At 32.5% G+C, this 23863-nt stretch overlaps 1 protein-coding gene across 2 annotated transcripts in view; it reads left to right on the top strand.

Moving 5' to 3' along the window:
* Positions 1-23863, top strand: part of LOC118193336 (uncharacterized) — a 309458-nt gene that overhangs the window by 52849 nt on the left and 232746 nt on the right. The window contains exon 1 of one of the 2 annotated variants that reach the window (XM_035364411.2): positions 21345-21493. The exons of the other annotated variant lie outside the window; for it this stretch is intronic. The gene's annotated coding sequence lies outside the window, so the exon portion shown is untranslated. Of the gene's footprint in view, positions 1-21344; positions 21494-23863 lie in introns of those variants that run through there. 2 annotated transcript variants of the gene reach the window in all.

Raw genomic sequence — 23863 nt, 5'->3', positions numbered from 1 at the left:
GAACTATTACAACTCTTGGATATGATAGATATAATTCTTTCATTTAAAATAAATTATTTTACGTATTTTTAAAAAAACTTACGAATGCTGTTGCCTTTTCATTTATTTATTTTTAGCCCAAAGAGTGTTAGCCCAGAAGGGCTATTCATTTTGGCATTTTGCGTGGAAAACTTCAAAAGGTTGTATCACTTTTCAAAGTGTTGCCACGAAATATTATCGCCCTATATTATATTTAAAGAAATTAAATAATGACGATTCTGCATAAATGTATGTCTGTTTCTCGCATTGTGATAAAACAACGGTACCTAGAGCCATCAAATTTTGAATAACGTAATCCTTCGCCCGAATATAGACATCTGGAAGCCAAAATTTTGGAATTTGTTTTATTATCTATGTCATATTTTGTATAACTTTAACGAATTTTTGATTAACAAACTCAACGATTTTAAAGCGAGCAGTGGCAACCCTTTACGGGGGCGAATTATCTCCAGCGCGCGAGACTATCGGAAATTTTAAAGATTTTGTGATATTGCTGTTTAATTCTATGGTTTAAGTGCGAAAAATATGATATTTAATAAATAAGGGTAACACACAAAAACGTTAGGAAAAAAAGTCCCTTTGGGGCAATGTAAAATCTGAAAACTTTCAGATTTTTTAAAAAATTCAAAAAAAAAAATTTTTTTTTCCAGCCCAGAAATCTTTTTTTAATAAATTCATTGTCGGAGAGAGAGAGAGAGACAGCGAGATGGAAAACAATCTCGTAAGCAGTTTTATAAAATCAGATCATTATTAGTCCAAAAGAGCTTTGTCCTTGAAGGACTATTGTTTTCGTTTTGCGATTTTGCGTTCAATTACTATAAATGTCCGTTTCACTTTTCAAACTGTTGCTACCGAATGTTAGAGTCCTGCATTATATTTGAAGAAATTAAATAATGAAAAATCTGCATAAATGTATGTATATTTCTCGCATTGTGATAAAACAACGGTACATAGAGCCATCGAACTTTGAATGATTTAATCCTCCTACGAATATGGGCATGTGGAAGACCAATTAATTTTTTGAATTTGAAATTTGTTTTATTATCGATTTCATATTTTGTAAAACTTTAACGAATTTTTGAGTAACAAACTCAACGATTTAAAAGCCAGCAATGGCAATACTCTATGGGGGAAAAAAACCTTTTTATTTCCAGCGCGCGGAACTGTGTATCGGAAATTCTAAAGATATGCTCATTTTAAAATTATTGTGTGACATTGCTACTGATCTGAATTTTATGGTTTAAGTGCAAAGAGCATGATACTTAATAAATAAAGGTAACACACAAAACGTTAAAAAAACGCCCCTTTGGACGTAATTTAAAATCTGAAACCTTTCAGTTTTTTTTTTTACATATTAAAACAAAGCTTAATAAAATAGAAAATTAATAAATGAATTAATTAAAAGTGTTTAATAAATTTATTTTTAATGATATTGCACTCTTGAAAGTGATTTTAAATTCTTCAAAAATAAATGAATTATAAATTCAAGAACTTCTAAATCTTGGGAAAGCAAAAATTTCAGAAAATCGATTATTACTTTGAATCCTTTTATTTATTTTTGTAATTTATCTGAGGCATTAGTATATACTACTGAATGTCTAAAAATTAAAAACAAAATATGCGAAAGGGAAAGTTATAAATTTCGAAAAGGATTTCGTGAACTTGAATCTTCATGTCTTTTTGGTCATTAGAATGTTTGCAATCCTAAAATAAAAATGGTGTTATACGTTTTAATTCCTAAACTTAGGAAAGATTATTTCATTAATATCCAGTAAAAATGCTTGTTAAAGGAATTAATTCAATGGTTGCAGATTCAGTGGCATTTTGATCTCCTCAAGTCCTCCAAGGTTCATTCCTCCCATTCTTTATAGTGCCTAATGGCAAAGCACGTAAAGAAAAAAATTAACTATTGCGTTAACGGTATAATGAATAGCCCCGTATGCAAATATTTGTATTCTTACTATAAAAATTCTGTTGATGAACATATTAATTATGTTTTTACTTTGTATTTATATTAATTTTGTTAAATTCTGTTGCTGATTTGAAGGTTACTTTTTCTCATCGTGTAATGTTATCATTCGATTAATTTATCAAAATAGCCGAAGACAAAAGTTATCGCATTAAGCGGAGTCTAGTGTGATAACAAAAGAAAAAAAAAATCTGAACGCTTTCAGATTTTATATTACGCTCAAAGAGCCTCCTTTTTTTTTTTTTTTATTTTTTTTTATTTTTTTTTTTTATACATACACATACGTTTCGATAGCATTTGTGTTTACGCCTGTTTGGGCAAAAAATATTCAAAAACAGCATATGTTAGAGTTTTCGATAGACAGTCTCGCGTGCTGGAGATTAAAATGTTTTATTCTGTACCGTGTTGCCACTGTTCTCTTTGAAATCGTTGAGTTTTTCATCAGAAATTCGTTAAAGTTTTACAAAAGATAAAATAGATAATAATGAAACAATGACATTTAAAATTCGGGCTTCCAGGTTCTGCCTATAAGCGGGTGGAGGACTACGTTATTAAAAATTTGATGGCTCTGGATATCCTTTTTTTTCACAATGCGAAAACATATATACATTTGTGCATATTCTCGATTATGTAATTTCTTTAAATTGGTGTCAACGATCTGAAAAGTGATTCAACGGTTTTAGTAATCGTCGCAAAATGCTGTTTCGAAACCAATATTCCATCTGGGCTAAAAAATAAAAAAATGTGGATCGATCTCCAACATTACTTCTGGCGCCTGTACTAGGGTATCTTTTTCGGGGGAGAGAGGGGAGCGGAGATTAGTATTGCATTGAGAAATGAACTGATTGAAGAACCTTAATTATATACTTCATTTGCGAAATTTTATATGTAGCTTCTGAATAAATGTAGATGTAGTTTTAAAAACTCTACTTTTAAATTTGTTTTTCATTAAATGCAGATTTGAAATTTCGCTAGAATTAAAAATTTTCAGTATTTAGTAGACATTTCTTTTTCATTTTTATTTAAGTTGATTCTTCGTTATTATGACTCGTATGTTAAGGATTCTAAAGATTGGAGAATCTTTCAAGATTTAAATATAAAAAAAATTCGGTTTATTCCTACCCCTTTTATTAAAAAAAAAAAAAAAAAAAAAGGAATTTTTGAATATGTGTGAAGGTAAAGAACCATGAGTTTCGTTAGAGTGCCATAGATAAAGTACGTGTCAGTACGCTTCGCTTTCGTGTAGTGGTGCTACCGCTAAAACTCTGCACGGAATATAGCAAGTTACGTTAGCCAAATGTTTTATTCCTCTCAACAGCGTGTTGTATACGCCACTTAAATATGTCATTTGAGCACACTTATTACACATTTGGGCACTCTATTATAGAATTTGCTCAAATCTTTGTGCTATTTCCGTCTTTTCTATCTGCCTATTTTTCCAGATATTTTTTAAACATCCTGACAAAAATCGGGGTCAGTAATGTGAACTAAGAGTAGAAGTTAATAAAGTAGAAGAGAAAACAGAAGTGTAGATATGAAGCGATTAATACTGTAACAGGAATGAAAAGTAGAAATGCATCTACTAATATAAATGAAATTTTTAATTCTACAGTGACAACTGAAAACGCAATTGGCATTCATTTTTATGTGCATGAAATGTTAGTGTAGTTAACATAAAATTTTCTTTAATTCCTATAAAGACTAATTTAACTAAAACCAGAATGAATTCGCGCATCAGTGGGCGAATGGCTAAAGCTTGCAAAACCCAGGGAGCTTGTCTCAGGTTTGGTTGTCAAAAAACGGATTGTTGCATGAGTTTTTCTTGGTTTTCTTCGTGTTCAAGCAAATGCAAACCAGCTTTTCTTGAGAAATCCTCTACGAAAGCACCCTTTTTTACGGCAAGTTAGCTTTTTCGCGCTTTTCGGCAAACAGTTTAACTTGAATGAAGTATTTAGGTTTCTGATTTAGCACAGGTATATATTATTATTACTATTATATAAATGCGAAATATGTGTTCTTTCTCTCCTAAAGTAAATTTAATGAATATACACTGTTTATATCTCATATTTTATTAAATGTTTCTTAAAATGCTTTTTTATTAAGCACATTTTTCTTTTCTTTTATAGGTAAGAACTTTGTGTTTGGAATTAAAAAACAAAGTTTGGAACTTGTCTCCCATTTTGAGAGTAATGTATCGAAATGATATTTTGAATATTTATGTAGCTGTAAATATGACTTTTATGTTCTCTAGAGCTAGATATCGATTAATATTACCCTCCCCGCTTTATATGCTTGTTTAAGCATATGAAATAATTGGGGGGGGAATAATGGGAATAACTCTAATAATGTAGCGAAACATTTTGCAGCCGCCTCAAAGAATTCTCACTAGCACTTTCTAGTTTTGGTTTAAATTTTGGAACAATACTACTTTACTGAGTATTTTGTGTAAGATTGTGCTATTTTTTTTAATACAAAAGAGTCAAACAGCTGAAATAGAATTAAAACATTTGAAGGAAAAAAAAATCTGAAAGCTTTCAGATTTTACATTACGCCCAAAGGGGCGTTTTTTTAACGTTTTGTCTGTTACCTTTCTTTATTAAATATCATATTCTTCGCACTTAAACAATAGAATTCAATTCAACAGCAATATCGCAAAATAATTTTTAAATGATTATATCTTTAGAATTTCCGATACACAGTGTCGCACGTTAGAGATTAAAACTTTTTTTTTTTTTTTTTTGTTGTTGTTCCTCCGAAGAGTATTACCATTCCTCGCTTTGAAATCGTTGAGTTTGCTAATAAAAAATTCTTTAATGTCTGACAAAATATTAAATCGATAATGAAACGGATTCCAAATTAAGGCTTCCAGATGTCCATATTCGATGGATGATTACGTTATTCAAAATTGGATGGCTCTAAGTACCGTTGTTTTATCACAATACGAGAAAGATGCATATATTTATGCAGATTCTTCATTATTTAATTTCTTTAAATATAATACAAGGCTGTAATTTTTGGTGGCAACAGTTTGAAAAACGAATCAATGCAAAATGCCAAAACGAAATTAATAGTCCTTCTGGGCGAACGCCCTTTGGGCTAAAAATATCTGATATTTATGGATATAGTCACAATCTTACATTCTAATCATCCGTACAAGTTAAAAATTTTATATTCGCATTTATAAGATTTAATATTCGAATATTCACAGAAAACCTTCAAAATTTGCGAAAAGTCGCAGACGCTAGGATAAAATCACGGTCCTAGTCACAGCCGAAACTGGCTAATGAGTACTTTCGAAAAATACTCTGATTAATGGTGCACTAAATAAATTCAATTTTTATCAGCATTTTATTTTTAGGTCAAAGCGACAAATTCAGTAATTAGGTGAGAAAAACCTAATTGACTGTGTCATAAACAAAACCAACTAACTGTTCTGGTTACTAATAATAATTGCACTTTAAATACGATTAATGTGGACCATGCCACACGTCGTCAACAGTTTTCTAGTTTAGAAGTGCTAATTTTAGAAATAATCTCTCGATGGGAAGTGGTGATACTTGTATTTGCAGTGAAGCGTTACCTCAAATCATGGTAAGATTGGTTCCATTGCAGTTATCACGGCATGAACTAGACTGGAGGTCACAGAATAATCTTGGGCCTTTTTACAATCTTAAAATGCAAAACTATATTGTGTAGAAAATTAGAATTTTTTTAAAAAAAGGGTGTACGAAGAAAAATATTGGCAAATGTCGAAATAAAAGTATGGAAAAGATACTCAAAATACGGAAGGAGAAGCTAATTTGATTTAACTGAGGTTCAAAATAAAGGAATATGTAAAAATTGAAAATATATTGATGACCATCCACGTTTCCAAATGACTTTAGGGGTCTTAGAATATGTTTAATATTGCCGTTTATTTATGCTGCCAGAAATAGTGAACACTGCCAAAGATGGTCGTTTTAAGGAAGTGGTCATTACGAGATGGTTCGTTTTGTTAAACATACTCGTATATATAGAAGATACATCCGCTTGGTGCAATCGTTGCCTTTAGTATCATCGAGCGAACCTCGGTGAAGGTTTATGTTTGTAAACAACGAAGATACCGTATGCTCTTCAGCGACTTTGTAACAGGAAAAACAGTATACGCCAAAGAACTAAGTGATGAAGCAACTAATCTGCAGTAGTATAATCTAAAAGGTTATTTAGAATCTTCTTGCTTAGTGCGGACATGAAAATGACTAAAAAGAAACACGTGTAAGCGGGAGAGAAACAAAGAAAAATTTGTAATGAATGATCGAAAGCAAAACGCCTCGCATCATCTGTTGACAGAAAAATTAATGAAAAGAAACTAAGAAATAAATTCTTTGAGAGCTGCCAATAAAGATGAATTAAAATTGGGATCATTAACCAATAACCGAAAGACTTTAATGGATGTGAAATGCCTCCAGTCTTAATTCCTCAACGGATTGAAATTCTCTGAATAATTTTGGTTGCGGAGAAATGTTTTGTTTAATTTAATGACGGCAAAGCATTCTAGGGCTATCTCTCTGTAGGTAAGGATGCCTTCCTGAAAACATTATTTCTAAGGGAAACTGGCTCGAATACTTCCTTACATATAAGGAAAGTAAAAAAAAAAAAAAATATATATATATACTCACGCAGCCAGCCCATTCGCTGGTATTCGAACCCCGGAGTGAACTATCAGTGTGCAACGATTCTGCTCGGTAGCAGGTGGGCCTGATGAGCAAAAAGGAAAAATCTGATTTTTTGACCAGTGACAGAAAATAAAGAATTCATGCATTTATTTTTTCCGAATATAAATCTCTTGATCTTTAGTGCGATAATCTTTATGTAGAATATTTGCAATTTAATTTCTAATCTATCATGGAGAGAAAGAAATAGCTACTGAATTCTTATGATCAACCGAAAGTAAAGAATATTTTTCTTCCACTGAGACGAAAATTTTATAGCTGATTTTTTCTGCTGTTAAATACTTGAGCTTCTAATCAAGAGTTTTCTTGAAGATGCACATTTTGAATTTAAAAAAAAATTTAAACGTGAAATATCATAAAAAGTATTTTGTACCAGTAACGTAACACGTGGTTTTAAAACCTCTTGTACTAATGGCAACAAGGTTGCAAGTATTCATAAAAATAATCAGGTAAATACATTTTACATTAAATGTCTTTTGATTTTTCTCAGTTAAATACATTAGTAACAAAAAGCAAAATTTAAGTTATTGAGAAATCCGTTTGTAGCTTTCATTTATTTATTAATTTCTATAAGAAATTCATTAAATTTGAAAAATAAATTACCGGTATTACGCTTTATCGAATGGCAACACTCTGAGAATTCAACGGTGCGTGGAAGACTCGTATATTGGCAGCGTATGCAAAAGATAGCTTGTAGATTCTTTCCATCCATTTCATTCTTCTTATCCGCCATTTTGCCAGGAAAGATTTTATTTATTAAATGTAAAATACAAAATATTTGAAGATTATTGATTTTTGGTATTAATAAAATGCAATCGAAAAAAAATTAAAAGCCCACCAACAAATTAACATCAAAATCAATTTTTAATATCCTCAAAAGCTGACCAAATGATCTGAATAAATGGAATTTTATTGAAATAACTTTCTTACTTTGGAATCTGAAAATTTATCTCTCTACAAAATAGATCAGCGATTCTTAAATTATAATCCACTGACCCATGGATTAATAGATCAATTTATAAATGCTTAAAGCAAATAATAATAAGCAACAGAAATCGGAATTACGTGAGTAAATTTGCAGAACTATAATTTCGAAGGTTAAATATAATTTTCTTGCTCACTCCCTGAGGTCAGTGGCGTAGCTAAGGTGGGGCAAGAGGGGACATCTGTCCCCGGGCGCAGCATCCAGGGGGCGCCAAATTAATGCTACGAAATTTTTTAATGAATGTTTTGCATTCTTGGCACATAGAAAGGGGCGCAAATTCTTCAGTTGTCCCCGGGCGCTGGAATCCTAGCTACGCCACTGCCTGAGGTAAAATGAAAGCGGGGGAAGAAAAAGGGAGAAAAAGCTATGTTTCTGCATACAGGAGAGAAAACTTTTAGAAGCCTGTAGCACGTTTATTGAATGAAAAGTGAATAAAAAGCAACTAAGAAAGAAATTTCAGAAAAGCTGACAGTAAAAAGGGGTTCGAATTGGAATCATTAATCAGAACAGAAGGAATTTTAAGTGTGAAGCACCATCTGGAAATCTAATTCACCGACTGAATATATTTTCTGAATAATTTTGATTTCAGAAAAGAAAAATAAATTTTTGATCAGCAAAATTAAGTTAGATGAGGATTCATGAGTTTGTTTCCGAATGTCAAGTCTCAAGGACTTTAGAACAAAATTTCAAGGTCTGCCTTTGTTTGATCAATGTATATTAAACCTCACTGGTACAATAAATGTCCAAGGCAATATTTGGAATGGGGTCTTTAAGTATCAAACTGTGGATTTTATTAATAGTAGGGAAAGGGCATAAAAGTTAAACAAAAAGTTAAAAATGTGTAGTTTTATAACTAGGGAATGGGAAGAATGGCATTTCTAGCCAGAATACTCTTGCAGTTTTTCTGTTGTTCTCGTGTAATCACGTGTTTTTTTTTTTTTGTTTTTTTTTTCCAAAGGGGTTTTGTCCCTCAGGGACTATTATTTTCGTTTTGCCATTTTGCGTCGAATCACTCTGAATGTCCATTTCTCTTTTCTTTTCAAACTGTTGCCACCCAATATTATCGCCCTGTATTATATTTGAAGAACTTAAATAATGAAGAATGTGCATAAATGTATGTATGTTTCTCGCATAAAACAACGGTACCTAGAGCCATCCAATTTTGAATAACGTAATCCTACTGCGAATATGGGAAGCCCAAATTTGAAATTTGGAATTTGTTTTATTATCGATTTCCTATTTTGTAAAACTTTAACGATTTTTTGATAAACAAACTCAAGGATTTCAAAGCTAGCCATGGCAACGTTGCACATGAAAAACATTTTTTATCTCCAGCGCGCGAGACTCTGTATCGGAAATTCTAAATATATGCTCAATTTAAAATTATTTTGCGATATTATTCTTGAACTGAATTTTATGGTTTAAGTGATAAGAACATGATGTTTAATAAATAAACGTAACGGACAAAATGTTAAAAAAAACGCCCCTTTCTACGTAATTTAAAATCTATCTGAAACCTTTCGGTTCCCCCCCCCGTTTGTTTGTTTTGTTATTTTTTACTCCCGCAGGTGAAAAAAAGTTTCTGTTTAATCTTGGAAACTGTGGTCCTGCAAATTTACTCACTTATGCCGATTCATATTGCTTATTGTAAATTGATTTAGCATTTAGTTCTTTTTGTTACATATAAATCAATTAATAATCGGGTTCCGAAAGTGAATTTTCAAGCAAAAATTTGGAAATAATTTGTCACGAAAAATCTAAAAATGTAAAAAATACTTATGCAGGTAAAAAATTATTATTAGGATATCTGTTAAATGCCGTCGCATAACAGAGATGTTCGAAATTCTGAAGATCTGGTCATCTAGATCTAAACAAATGTAATTTGTGTACTATTTTGTGAGTAACAAGAATATTTCATCACAATTTTTTAATCCTATATTCTTTTGTGGATTTCTTTAACCACATACTGCGTTACATCATTGATGACCTCGGGAGTTTTAGGAAAAAACTAGCATTGTCGCGCTAGCTATGACTTCAGAGAGTAAATAGTTAAAGGTAATTAAAAGTATGAAAATGTGAGCAAGGACAACTAAAGACAAATAAATGTAAAGTATAGAAAAGAATTTATGCGCCACCACTGAAGATTACGTTGTGTAATTACTGTCTTTATAATATAATGTCTGGTTTTAAATATATGTGCATGCTTACGTTTGGCGATTATATTTTGCTGAATCTAAAGGAGTACATTTGAATTATTATTATTATTATTATTTTTTAATTCTTTGTGTTGCTGAAAGGTAATGGAACGAATAATTCAAGTAGAGATAATTTTCTTGCTGTAAAGAAATTGTCTTCCAGAGGTTTTTTTTTTTTTTTTTTTTTTTTTTGAAACGCAAACTTTTTTTTGTTGCGAAAATATTTACATAATTACAGTAAAGGCCATCGAAGAGAGAATATGTTATCTAGCGATTATTATTCGTGTTTTCCACCATCTTTGGAAGAATAAACATATGCTTTATATACGTGAACATATCTTGGGAAGTCACATGCCAGTAAGGATAGCTATTAACGGTATTCTAGCTCTGGAATAAAAGGAAATCCTAGTAAGAAAATGGGTACCCGCATGACCTCGATTTGCACATATATTTGTTTCAAACCGAAGGCCAATATATAACACCCGCACGCGACTCATCACGTCTTTTTGTGTTTCCTTGTTATTTCTTGAATAATCATTCATAATCGGGCTTGAGAAATAGCTTTATAACAAATGTAATTAAATTTGGTGCTTCTTTATTTATGATGGAGTAACGTTGTCTTAAACACATCGTAAGTCGAAAATACAATTTTCAGTCTAGATTATTTACATATGCAGTTAATATATGTTTTAATGCGCCTTTATTATAATATAAGATATTTCTCCCGCCTTCTTAGCATGCCTTCTTAGTATAGTGGTCAGCACGCTGGGCGCGTATTCCGGAGGTCCGTGGTTCGATTCCCGGCGAAGGCGTTGCTCATTTCTCAAGTCTTCTGCTTTAAGAAATACCCAATGTCTCTACAATAATATAAGCATATTAAGGTTGACTTCTGATCATGTTAACTTATCCCTGTTTAAAGGCTGTCAGAAGATTTGGCATTAACTTAGATTTGGACAAAATCACTTAACGCCGAGCATACATTAAAGTTTTGAATTTAGATTAATTTATTGAACTGCAGTAAGACAGTTCAGATGTAATTAATTTAGCGCATAATGTAATTATTAGCGTACAGATGTAATTAATTTATTGAATATTGGGATAAAACTGAACTGTAGTAAGACAGTACAGATGTAATTAATTTAGCGCGTAATGCCGTAATGTTCAAACCTTGAACTGAATTTTTGAATAATGAAGTAGTATTATTAGTTTTTTTTTTTTTTTTTTTTTTTTTTTTTTAAATCTCTTAAGAGATATGAGAGAGCTGGTAGAATTGGGGGGATGTATTTCTCCCTCCTTCCTAGCATGTCTTCGTGGTGTAATAGTCAGCATACTCGGAGCGTCGTATATCTGTACAGCAATTGAAACAATCTCTGTTTGTCTATCAGTTGTTTTTATTAGTATGGTTTTTACATATATCATAGCCTGACCCTAAAATCGATCGAGATTCAAAATCTAAAAAATTTAACTGTAAAACTGGACATTATAAATTTGTACCTAATTTATTAACTTAGATTTTGGCCCACCAGCGGCCGAGCGGTAAAATCGCTGAATACTGTAGTTTGGTCCGAGGTTCGAATCTCGCGAACGGGCTGGCTGCATGGGTGTTTTCGTGGTTTTCCCCATGTGTAACGTGCATACGAGCCAGTTTCCCTTAGAAAGTCCTCCACGAAGGCATCCCTCCCCTTAGGCAGATAGCCCTAATGTGCTTTGCCGTATTCTCAATACACCAATTCTCAATACATTTAACTTAGATTTTAATAAATTTGAAGCAACTAAGAATATTAGGAATGAAGCTTCAATGCCAGTTATTAATTAAACTCGAACATTTAAAATTTTAAACGATATATAAAATAGAACTTAAATTTCTCGTTTGAAAATCTGTAATTGGCAAATCAATACTTGGAGGATTTTGTCACTGTTTCGGAGTTAAAATTATCATACTTATATTGATTGGCATTCGTCCCTCTAATTGGTTAAAGGATCTTACGTATTGCTTTAGTATTTCCGAGTTCGTTATTTACTTTTATTTCTTCAATATTTAAGTTTGATTTATGATTTTAAATCTCTCTCTATATTTTTTCAAATTCTAAGCGGTAGTAAGTGGCTCATACTAAAACATCTCTGGGGGGGGCTGGATTATAGACCGCGGGCCGTATGAATTGGATTGGATTATTTAGTTATGGCAAAGCACACGAGGGCTATCTGACTACAGGAAGAGATGCCTTCGTGGAGGACTTTCTAAGGGAAACTGGCTTCTATACACGTTACACATAGGGAAAACCACGAAAACACCCATGAAGCCAGCCCGTTCGCAGGATTCGAGCCTCGGACCGAACTACCAGCGTTCAGCGTCTTTACCGCTCGGCCGCTGGTGGACCATCCGCGGGCCGTATGCTAGACAATCCTGGTCTAGAGTAATGTTGCGTATAAAATAAAATATGCAGTCTCATTAAAGTACTTTCAATCTACTAACGTAAACTGAAGGTAAAATGTGCATTTGCTTTACTTTTATGTGAGCTTTTTACAAAATCTTCATATGCAGCGATCAGGGCTTAATTTATAAAATTAGAAGTGCCGGAGTCCAATGCAAGACAGTCAGAAAAGAGGAACAAAAGTAAATAAATAAATAAAAGTGACTATTAAAATCAGTAATAATTAAAAAATTGAATAGTTAATTATTATCGAATTAATTAAAAATTAATTAATATTTATTAATTATCATTTAATATCAATTAACTATGATTTATTAAATATTAATCAATTATTATTTAATTGATGATAAATTAATTGTTAGTTATTAAAATAATTAAAGATTAAAGTAGTTAAATAATTAAAATTAAAATTAAATAAAATGTACAGAGATAAATTAAAATTTTATAAGCGATTTTTAATAGAATTTTATGGCTAAAAATAAAATTTTTGAGATAAAATTTCTACTAAAATTGTTGTTCATTTTTATAAAAGAAGTGCCGGAGCTTTCTTATTTTAGGGCTCCTATGCGCTTCGGCTAGAATTACGGTTTATCCCCAAAACTAAGAAGTACCGGACTGCGGCGCAATTTAAACTCTGGCAGCGATAGTTGTAAGACAATATATAATTTTCCTTTTCATATTACAAATGAAATAACGATTGGCATTTATGCTTGTGTGTTGATATTTTTATTTCCTCTTTAACTCGCCTAACGTATATAAATATTTATGATTTTATACGACGTCATTAGAAAGAGCTTTACCTTGAGCTGTACCCAATACGGTCGTGATCGCCCGATTAACCTGTTATTGTAATTGAATTGTACTACTGAAACTGAGCAGGTATAGTTGAATTCTGTAATGATTGTTAAGCTACGAATTCATGAAGTCAATGCTAAATAAGCAGTGAAAACGAAAGTGAAGCGTTTTACTTTGTGAAGAAATATCATTAATTTCTTCGTTTATCTTTTAAATTGAATATATATATATATATATTAAGAATCAAAGTAGTTTTTTTATACAGTTAAATTATTTTCTTCTACATAGTCCTGAGAGATAAACGCAATGATCTGATAAGGGATTTTCAAAGCTGAATCCTTCATGGCACTGTCCTTCAAACTTGGGATGTAGCAAGATAAATGGCCTTCGTATACTATGTATTAATTAAAAAAATAAATAAATAAAAAATAATCCAATTCAATCCTAAAGCTCATCAATATCGGAAATTAAGTTAAAATTTAATAAAGAAATTCAAAATTAAGCTGCAGTTCTTGTTGGAAACTACGACTGCAATGAAATTCATTGATAACTCTCTAATTATATGTATGTTATTTTTTCCTAATTTAGACTTACTATATTAATTGTTGTTATCCCTTTCAGAATGTCACATGATAAGAAATGATAAGTATCGATATGATTAATATTATTTATGCGTATGTGGTAATTTGTTCCTTCCGATTAAACAAAAAGGGGAAATGCCATAGTGCTGCTGAAAAACTATCAATGCATCCAGGTCTTCCAGAAATAGAAATGACGGACAGCCCGTGCTATTTTGTTACAATCAAGTTCGGTGCAACCAGTGCGGCCGCACAGGGCGACAGAATTTTTAGAATTGAAGACGGAACCGAATGGCAGAATTTAGAATTTATAAGTCGTAGAGTTTTCATAGTGAGGGAAAAAATCCTGATTACAATAATGGGTCATTATTCTACATATTTTGGTTACAATTATGGGTCATAATTCTACATATTTTAAGTGTGATTATAAAAAATTATTATTAAAAAACGTAGTTCATTTGACTGTGAATCACAAAATCTAAACCTTTAGCATGGATATATATGTCCGTGTGTGTGTGTGTATACGTATATGTATATACATGTGTCATTGAATTGTACATACATATATATGCAATTCAATGATAAAGAGTTATAAAATATTCTAGGTAAATACTTTACATACTAGATTTTTATAAACTTCACGATATTTGTTAAACAGAATGTCATTGCTGATTCCAAGTTGTTTCTGTATCTTATTTTATTCTATGCTGAAATATAATGTATCTTCTCCCTTCTTTTCAAATGCCTTCGTAGTGTATTTGTCAGCATACTTGACGCGTGTTCAAGAGGTCCAGGGTTCGATTCTCGGAGAGAGCACTGCGCACTTTTTACGTCTCGAGCATTAAAAAAACTGATTACTCTAAACTATTATAAACATTTTTCATACTACTGTTGCTGAAAATGCAGTTTTATGAAAGAAGAGGTTTTTCGATTTTTTCTAATTATTCTTGAAGCATTGCACATTAATGCAGATCACTAAACAAAGGTGACCGATGTGACGCAGATTAATTAGAGAAGAAATTTTAGTTTTGATGGACTTTGATATTTTCGTATTCATATTTTAAAAAAAATAGATTAATGGTCCTTTTTAGGTGAACAATATTTTTTGGTTGTTTCTGAAGACTAAGGGTTTCTTAATTTAGTGATTCAGTTATGCCACAGAACGTTCAGCTATACCTACCAAATCGGAGGTTATGAAGATCTATTTTCAGACGAATCATAAATTCTTCTCAGGCTTAAGGACAATAGAAATGGAGTTATATAATTTTAATCATCTTATTAGAAAATACAATTCACTAAAGAACAAAAATGTAACTTTGAGGCCTTCAAATGCCGAACTTCACTTATTTCAAATTCTAATTCGGGCAGTGTATTTAAGTAACTGTGTACTTTAAAAAAATATTTTGTATGAGTAATTTATCACAATTGATGGGTTTGAATCCCAACAAACGATCTGGCTGCATAAGCTTTTCGTAGTCTTTGCAAATGTGGAGTGAATAGGATGCAATTTCTCTTAAAAAGCCCTACACGAAAGCCCTTGGGCGTAGAGCTCCTATGGGCTCTAGCATATTCAAATAATCCAATGCATTACAATTAGAAATAATTATCCGAAAATTCAATTTTAAACGATTTTAATTGTAAATTTGCTTCTAATGCATCTCTTTTTACAGTTTTTCTTCTTACAGAAGTCATTTAGCATTTATGAGGGTTCATTTTCCTTTATAATATGTTTACATTTTATATTACTCGTACTCGTCGCTTGCAATTTCTAACATCTCTGGGAAAAATATCAGTATATGAATCCAGAAAATGGTTCTTAGAGATGTTAAAATTATTATCCTTAAGCACTGTTGTGTCACAGTCATTGAAAAAAGTCATTGTTTAAAGATATATTTATTTAATCCTCATGGCCCAAAAATAAAAGCTGCTGCTCAAAACCAAGGGTTTACCGATGGGAAGCCTTAATTAAAAATTAATCATAGGAAATGTCAACCAATGCTTCATATTATCTTCTAGATGAAACACTTACGCAGTATTTGATCAAGTGTATGACAAAGTGTATAATATAAAGGAACTTTTAAAGGAAAAATAGGTTAAACAAAATACTATCAGTTACAGTTTCGTTTTTCCTATAGCAAAACCATCTAAAGAGATTGGTGGATTTAATCTTGCAATTATTTCAGTATTATAAAGAACAGTGTGGTCATTATTCTTAATTATAATTAACTAAAACTTTACTATTTTGGTTTCAAATGATTTTCATTAACTACATTAATGGTGTAAATATTCGTAGAAAATTATTAGTAAAAACAGTTGTTTTATTGATGTTTATGTACTATATTTAAAAAGCGCTTTTTTTACTTAGTTCAGTTCTTTATTGATAATTAATAGTACGGAGTATGAAAGAATGGAACAAATAAAGTTAATTATTTATTGATATTTGAAGCAATTTCATTAGACAGCATGAATAATTGCTTTTAAATCACTTAGTTGTTAAACTTATAAGCAGTGCGTTTTGGCTGAGTGATTAAAGTCGTGGAATATTGGTATTTTTATCTCGAATGTAAATATATGCCAATTCCTTTTCAGATGTCCGTCAGTAAAGTACATTCTTTAGCCCTCTGGGGAATTAAGAAGAACTATTTCACCCCAAAATGTTTCTCATTTCTTGCCTGATGAACTGAGAATCAACGAGACCTAAAAAATATCTCCCATTATGATCTCTAGCACACTCATTTTCTTTCTCCTTTATAGTTTTCCTTTAGTTGACCGCATCTCAAGCGACACCATAATTATATATCATAATTTTTTTATCATAGGATGTGTTTCACTGTTTACGTTAGAAACATCCTTAATAGAATCTTTCCAAAACTTTTAACCTTTACCTTGCATTTCTTTACATTATGCAATGAGCTATATATCATCTGCTCGTTTTGGCAAATGTTGGCACTGCATGAAGCATAAATTGTATAATTTATCTTTCCAGCTCCTTATGCATAACCATTTCTCACAGTGTTGCCATTTGACAAAATATAAGATCTTTATCTTTCAATTTAAACAATATGTAATTGTTTTCCAAACCGAACGATATAAAAGCAATATGAACGGGCTTATTAGTGATTGAAATCTTTTTTGTTTTTAATAGCATATCGAATAGATTAAAAAAAATAAAGTTTTGTAATTAATAAAAGCTATTTCTAAACACTACGTACTTGGGACGGAATCATTTGGTTTCGTATTACATATTTGTTGTCTTTCTTATTATAAATACGTAAAATTGTTTTAGGAAAGTAAACCGTTTCTTCAGTTTATGAAATGTGTCTCAGTTTAATAATCTGAAGACTAGGTAATCGAGTGAATAAATGTATTGTTCGGAGATAATATTTTCTGATTTGTAACAAAATTGTATCAATTTTATATATATATATATATTTCAGTATATATATAAATAGTGGTCGTTCACTAAATACATGCATAAAATAGTGAATCTATGTGTATCAGTTTATGTCATTAGTGGATAAAAGAAGAAGAGGTCCTTCTGGCTCTTCTTCTTCAATGTGTCGCATTTGGGCTGATTTTCAATAGAGTGCATTTTTTCATTTGGAAATACTTTCATTCAGATAATTCATACGTCTTAATAAATCAATTCACTTTAAATCTAATGCAAATTCTTAACCTAGCCTTTAGAATAGCACTTCTCAGTACTTTTACCTTTCAGAACCGTTGAAGTAATATTCATGTTTGAGAGATTATCTGCTTAAACATTTACAGAGTTTCGGATTATTTAGTTTTTAGCTTAGTGTGCAGAAAGAAGGTGAAGAAATAAAAAAACAAAAAACTAGAGACTGTGCCGAGCTTCACCGAGACTTCAGATTTACTCGTACATTGAATTTATTAGATTAAGTGAAACTACACTAAGGATATCTATCTAAGAGGAGGGATGCCTTCGCACAGGACTTTACCTCCACAAAGGGCTGTCATCTGTTTACATTACACATAGGAAAAACGCGAAAACTTTGCGTTTTCATGGTTTTTCCCATGTGAAGAGTGAAAACGAGCCAGTTCCCGTTAGAATGTCTTCCACGAAATCACCCTTACTCTTAAACAGATAGACCGCTTGTGCTCTGTCATAATCAAATAAGTCAAACCAAACCGTTCATCTGGATTTGAGTCAGATCGAACTATATAGTGCTGTAACCGCTCGACCGGTGGTACCCACGTATCTTACGAAGCTTTACGACAAGTTAAGGCGTTTTCGAATGGGCTAAGTTGCAGCGACGCGCACCGTAAAAGTAGTCTAAAGTAGGGAAAAGTCGTACTTTCAGCTAAAACTAAATACAGCCAAGAACCAAAGGACAGTATTTTTATGTACAAAATGTAACATCTTCTCGATTTAATTATTTTCCCGAATTATTGCCACCCTCCCGTTCATTCCTGATTAAAAACCTCCACTGTATCTGAAATACCTTAAAAAGTGCAGAGGCGGCTTATACACGAGGCCATCTTCTATTCGGGCCAGTTTCGTTACAGTTTTTATTACTGGTAAGTAATGATATTAGCTTTGAAATTTCCCGATGAACTTTGTGATCTTTGTCACGATTGTATCATCACATTTAATGTGTCAACAGAGTGTATGAACGCAACTATTCTTGTTCGCATGAGCAGATACAATGTTTATTCGAGCATTAAAACTAGCTCTGTAGTATATTTATCACGACTAAAATTATCATTCTAGCTGCATTTCGAATACACGGGTTTCCGAAAGCGTCCTCTGGGTACAGTTTGAGGTCAGCTGCTCGCATTTTAATGAAGGTCTGATCAGATGAATATTCTTTCATCTATAGCCCACGCAAGCATCTGACCGACCAGATGCCTGTTCAAGGTGCAGAACCTTTCCTTTACCTTTGTATCGAAGATCCCTGGGCGACAGATGCCGAGACGACCCGTTTGGTGATGTCGGGGAAAGGAAGAGCTGTCGTGTTTACTCACCGAGACGGGATCGTCATCATATTCCTGTTGATCAAAATTGCTTTCGACTTACTTCCTGGTAGCCTTGGAGCTTAATTTTTCGTGAATTCGGAGAACGGACACGCATTGAATCGGACAGTTAGCTTTTCTGATGTTGCGGTAGCATGTGAACGATGTCACGCAAGCAGAACCTGTCAAGAATGGAAAATAATGGTTAAAATATTTTTCATTGGCTGTTTCTTTCTATTGTACAGCTCGAAGCGAAAAGTGAAACTTGGAAAGATATATCTTAAGATAGAGGTATTTTCATATATTTTTTAAATGTGTGGCTGTAATTTTTTTTAAAGCGGCATAAAGAAAGTATAGTACAGTTGTACCTCGGTATACGTTATTAATCTCTTCCAGACCCTTGGACGCATACCAGACTGAACGTATACTTGAACAAACTTTTCCAATAAGAAATAAAGTAAAAATAATTAATTAATCCGTTCTTATAAAAAAAACTTTTGTTATTATTATAACACTGTTTAATACCAAAATACAAATTCAGTAGATGAAATATAAGATATTGTACATAAAGGAAACACTGACATGTACTGTAGCTAGATGCTTTTCTGTTATCCGGATCAAAAACAATTTTTTATCATGCTGTAACAGCTCTGATTTTTGTTTGGTAATCGATCAATCTTATTCTTGCATTCCTTTGCCACGATGAATTCCGTGGGCTTTACTGTCAGTCAAATGAGATAACTTTAACAGATTTTACTTGAATGTATTTATCCGCTTAGAGTATTTCGTCAAGAATTTCTCATGGAGTAAATTCTCCACACAATTCAGCAACATTAGGATTCGTGATTATTATACATTTCAAAATTTCGTGATTAGCTCTTTTCTGCACGCCTTTGTGGTGTAACGGTAGCACACTCGGTGCATATTCGAGAGGTTTAGGTTCGAGTCCCGGCGAGGGCATTGCTCATTTTTATTCCTTCTTCCAAAAAAAAAAAAAAAAAAAAATCCTAATGTCTCTACAAGCTCAGTTTCTTGCGCTATTACTCAAAACACTCTTTGTTGCTGCGTTTGTCCCCAGTAAGCATAAATCAAATTACTTGTAGAGACACTAAACATTTTTTGGAAGCGGGTAAGATTAAAAATGAGTAAACACCTTCGCCGGGAATCGAACCACAGACCTCTGGAATACCGACCCACCGTGCAGAACCATTGCACCACAAAGGCACACTAGGAAGGTGGGAGAAATACCTTATATACTCTCCCTTAAAGAGCGACTGGGGTTTTTAGGGGACCCTGTCGCCAAATCCTTGGTGAAGAGAATCATCATCCAACACCTTTCAGTTCGGGCGCCACTGTAGAGACATTAGATAGTCTTGGAAGTAGGCAAGATGAAAAATGAGCAATCGCCTTCGCCGGAAATCGAACCACGGACCTCTGGAATACCGGCACAGCGTGCAGAACCACTACACCACGAAGGCACGCTAGGAGGGCGGGAGAAATATCTTATTATATAAGTTATCAGATTTGAAGGAAACTCATAATTATTCTCGAAATAAGAAAAATGGTTTCTCGTTTCTCCTGAATTTTAGTTTTATAATATTTATTATTATCATTGTTTTAATGTTTCTGCTATTATACATATTTGTAAGTATGTCACCGGAGAAGTTGTTATCACATAACACTTTTTCATCAAAATATTTAATTTTACAGCTTTTTTTTTTCTCATTTTAAGATCTTCCCTACATTATTTTTCAAGGTGCTTCGTTTAAAATTTTGTACATAATTCAATAACACTGTCAGTATTTTTAAGAACGAAATATAATAATTTGTAAGACTTTTCTTTCTCTTTTCTCGTGCCTTCCTGCTGTACTTGGAAAGTATTTCGGGCTTTCATCGAAAGGTCCAGAGTTCTATTCCGAGCAAGGGTTAGCATATTTTTCACATTTCCGGCTTAAACGAGCCTAATAACTCTGCGAATTCCAAGTAGTAGAGTTTTCGGAGTAGAAATCCAAAAATTCTCTCATAATCCATTTTTTGTATTGCCCGTGTGATTTCTTTACAATGTATGTCTACAACGTTCAACTGCTAATTACCGAACTTATTTAAAAAAAAAAAGATCGATTATTAACGAAATTTGAGAATATTTAAAGAATCCGAACAGTTTTCGCTTGACATTCTGTAGCGAACTATCTCGCACGTTCCGGAACGTCTGCTTTCTGGTCACACAGGAATTCTTTACACTGCAGAGAAGTCAGGCAGTGGTGTCTGTACTTTTTTAACTGGAAAAGACTTTTAGGAGGCATGTTAAGTGGATGTATCACAGAAGATTGATTTATCTAAAGTGACAATTAGTAAGATAAACAGTTAAACGTAACAGGTGACAAATAATAACTTCAATTATTTAGAGACTGAATGTCTTCATTTGTTAGAAAATACATATATCAATCGTTAACAGACTGTTAAAATTTGAATGCCTATCCGCTTAGGCTGTTATCTATAATTTAATCGCGGAGCAGCACTAAATTTTGACGATCCGCGAAAATGATTTGCAAATCCGCCACCTCCTGCTTTTGCTCTTTCCGGTGCTCACCCTTCATCTCTTGGCTCGAACTCCGGTGTGAGGGGTGAACGAGTGGGAAAACCTGTTGCCGCTTTTAGCATCACTCCCCCTTTTCCGTCTGCTGCTGAAGGCCCATATTGACTTTCCACTTCATTCGCAGCGGCTTCCGAGTTCGCGGCTGTCTGGTGCTGTGTTGTGGAGGCTGCAACCCGATAAGGATACGTATTAAGGAGCCTTTTTTTTCGCTCGGGGTGAGTCCTTTTGAATTAATAATTTCCTGCCTCCTCAGAATGACGATGCCTTCTTTTTTCTCTTCGCTTTGTTCCACTTTCAGTTGCGAAACTTCTGCAAAAGTGGAGTTTTATGCTTTCATTGAGATGAAAGTAGAGAAAAGTAGCATGCATGAATGTGTTTAGCATTTGAAATGAAAAAAAATATGTTAGATTTCTCACTATTTTTTTTAAGTGTGCGTGAGAGAGAGATTAGAAACATTTTTAGCTAAGCCTTTCCAAAATTTCAGGGCTTTTACGCTGGTTATATTGTGATAATTTATCATCATTTCACAAAGCGAAATATATTTCTTTGGTTCATCTTTATTAACGGCTTCGCGCATGAGCAGTTCTCAGAATTACATTTGCAAAACATAAGATCTTTAAAATGAATTTGCAATTATTTTATAATCTGTGGATTTAAAAGTGATAAACAAATTTCTTAATAAAGAAATCTTTATTTTATTTCCTGATGTATATCTAATTGATATAAATTTTAACTATATTTAATTTATAATATTTATCTGATAATTCTACACTGTTTTCGTTATAATTAATTAAAATATAATTTTAACGCCGTGCTACGTAACGTGTAATTCACAAACCCCCCCCCCCGTATTTGTGTTTGAATTTCTCCAAATATTTTCGGATTAGAAAACAATCCTCCCTGCCCCGTCGGAAGAGGAAGGCGCCGTTCTGGAACTAACTTATTTACTATACATCCTCCTTATTACTCATCTTATTTTGACATTCACTGAAATCCACTGAAATCCACCTGAAATGTTATTTTGAAGTTTGTTCAAAAATACATCCTAAGAAAAAAAATTATGACATCGGGCTTGGAAACGCTTTAAATAAGAATTCTAAACTAATTTTTCAAATAAAAGTGTAAGAAATTCTGAAGTAAACAGTAATTAATATTTCTGTGAAACGCCAATTAATTCTAACCTCATTTACTGTTTGTTTGAATTATAAAATCTTGAAATTCAAGTTAAGAAATTATCCAGTTTAAATTTAAAAAATAGCGATTAGAAAGTATCATTTGAATTTTCAAGATTTGAATGATTGCCCTCTGCTTATTTTATCTGTCAGTGCCTCAGATAGCTACCTTTTCTATTTTAAAACGTCTATTTTGTTTCCTAATGCGTTGGGGGAGGGGAACTTCTTAGATTCTGGGTATAAATCTGAGTATATATTATTTGATACATTAAGTTATTTTCCATTTGTTGTGCAAGGAATAATAATTCAATTAAAGAAATATCAGCGGTTTTTACCCCTTCTATTTTTGTTTGAGGCGTTTTCTTCGCATGGAAAATCAAAAATTTTGAAATCATTGACTCTACAAGATGAATACCGAAACTGTGACTTTCGTGTTGTTTTCGTGTTATGTTGTTTTCGGTTGTGCTTTGATGGATTCTTTATAATATATTTTCTTTTCATTGTGTGGCTGATTCCTAATCTTCTTTCATTATATAATTCCTTACTAATGGATGCTGATGTAAGTAGTATGCATGTGAACATTTAAATAAATACGTGCAGTTTATAAAGCTGTTATATTAACTATATGCGCGCATTTCAGAGAGCATAGTTGCATTTTAAGAGGTAATTATTCATCCTTTATAATTAAAGAACTTTTTCTATAATTAGAACAGTTTTAAATGAAATTAATTGCAAAAAATCACGTATGAAATATTATACACAATACGGATATTTTTTGAAAACCATCATTTTAAATGTATAATTATTGTTAAGCTAATTTTAAAATCGTCAAAGTATTAAATAACGCTCTTCTCAATTAAAAAAAAAACATTTTAAAGCTGAACATTAGCTAACGTGTATCTATAGTTTAAGTGTAATTTTTACATTATAATGAACCCTTTCGCGACGACCACTTACTTAAAACGACCATTTCGGAAAGGAAGTAATATTTCTGGGAACATCAAAGAATATCATTGTTAAACGTCCCCTCCGTATGACGACCATCTTTACAGAAGACCGCAATCATCTTGAACCATCGTGATTGTCACAAAGAAGATTCGTGTAATAGGTTATATAAGGTATTTCTCCCCCCCTTCTTAGCATGCGTTCGTGGTGTAGTGGACAGCGCACTCGGCGCGTATTCGAGAGGTCCGTGGTTCGAGAGCAATGCTCATTTCTCATGTCTCCTGCTTCGAAATAACCTAATGTCTCTACAGTTATTCGTCTAATTCATTTTTTGCAAAATTGAGGCTAATTTTGCGAAATTCTTAACTAACTAGGCGAAGGATCGTTTTGCAGAAGGGACTTGCTTTTACAAAAATTTTATTTTTATTTTTTGAATCTCTAATGTTTTAATTTTTTTATTAAATTATT

The sequence above is a fragment of the Stegodyphus dumicola genome, chromosome 2, assembly GCF_044657685.1.
Source record: "Stegodyphus dumicola isolate Sdum_Otavi_A_Nest chromosome 2, ASM4465768v1".
NCBI lineage: Eukaryota > Metazoa > Arthropoda > Arachnida > Araneae > Eresidae > Stegodyphus > Stegodyphus dumicola.
Note: the sequence above shows the minus strand (reverse complement) of the source record. Positions and strands in the feature narration are given on the sequence as shown.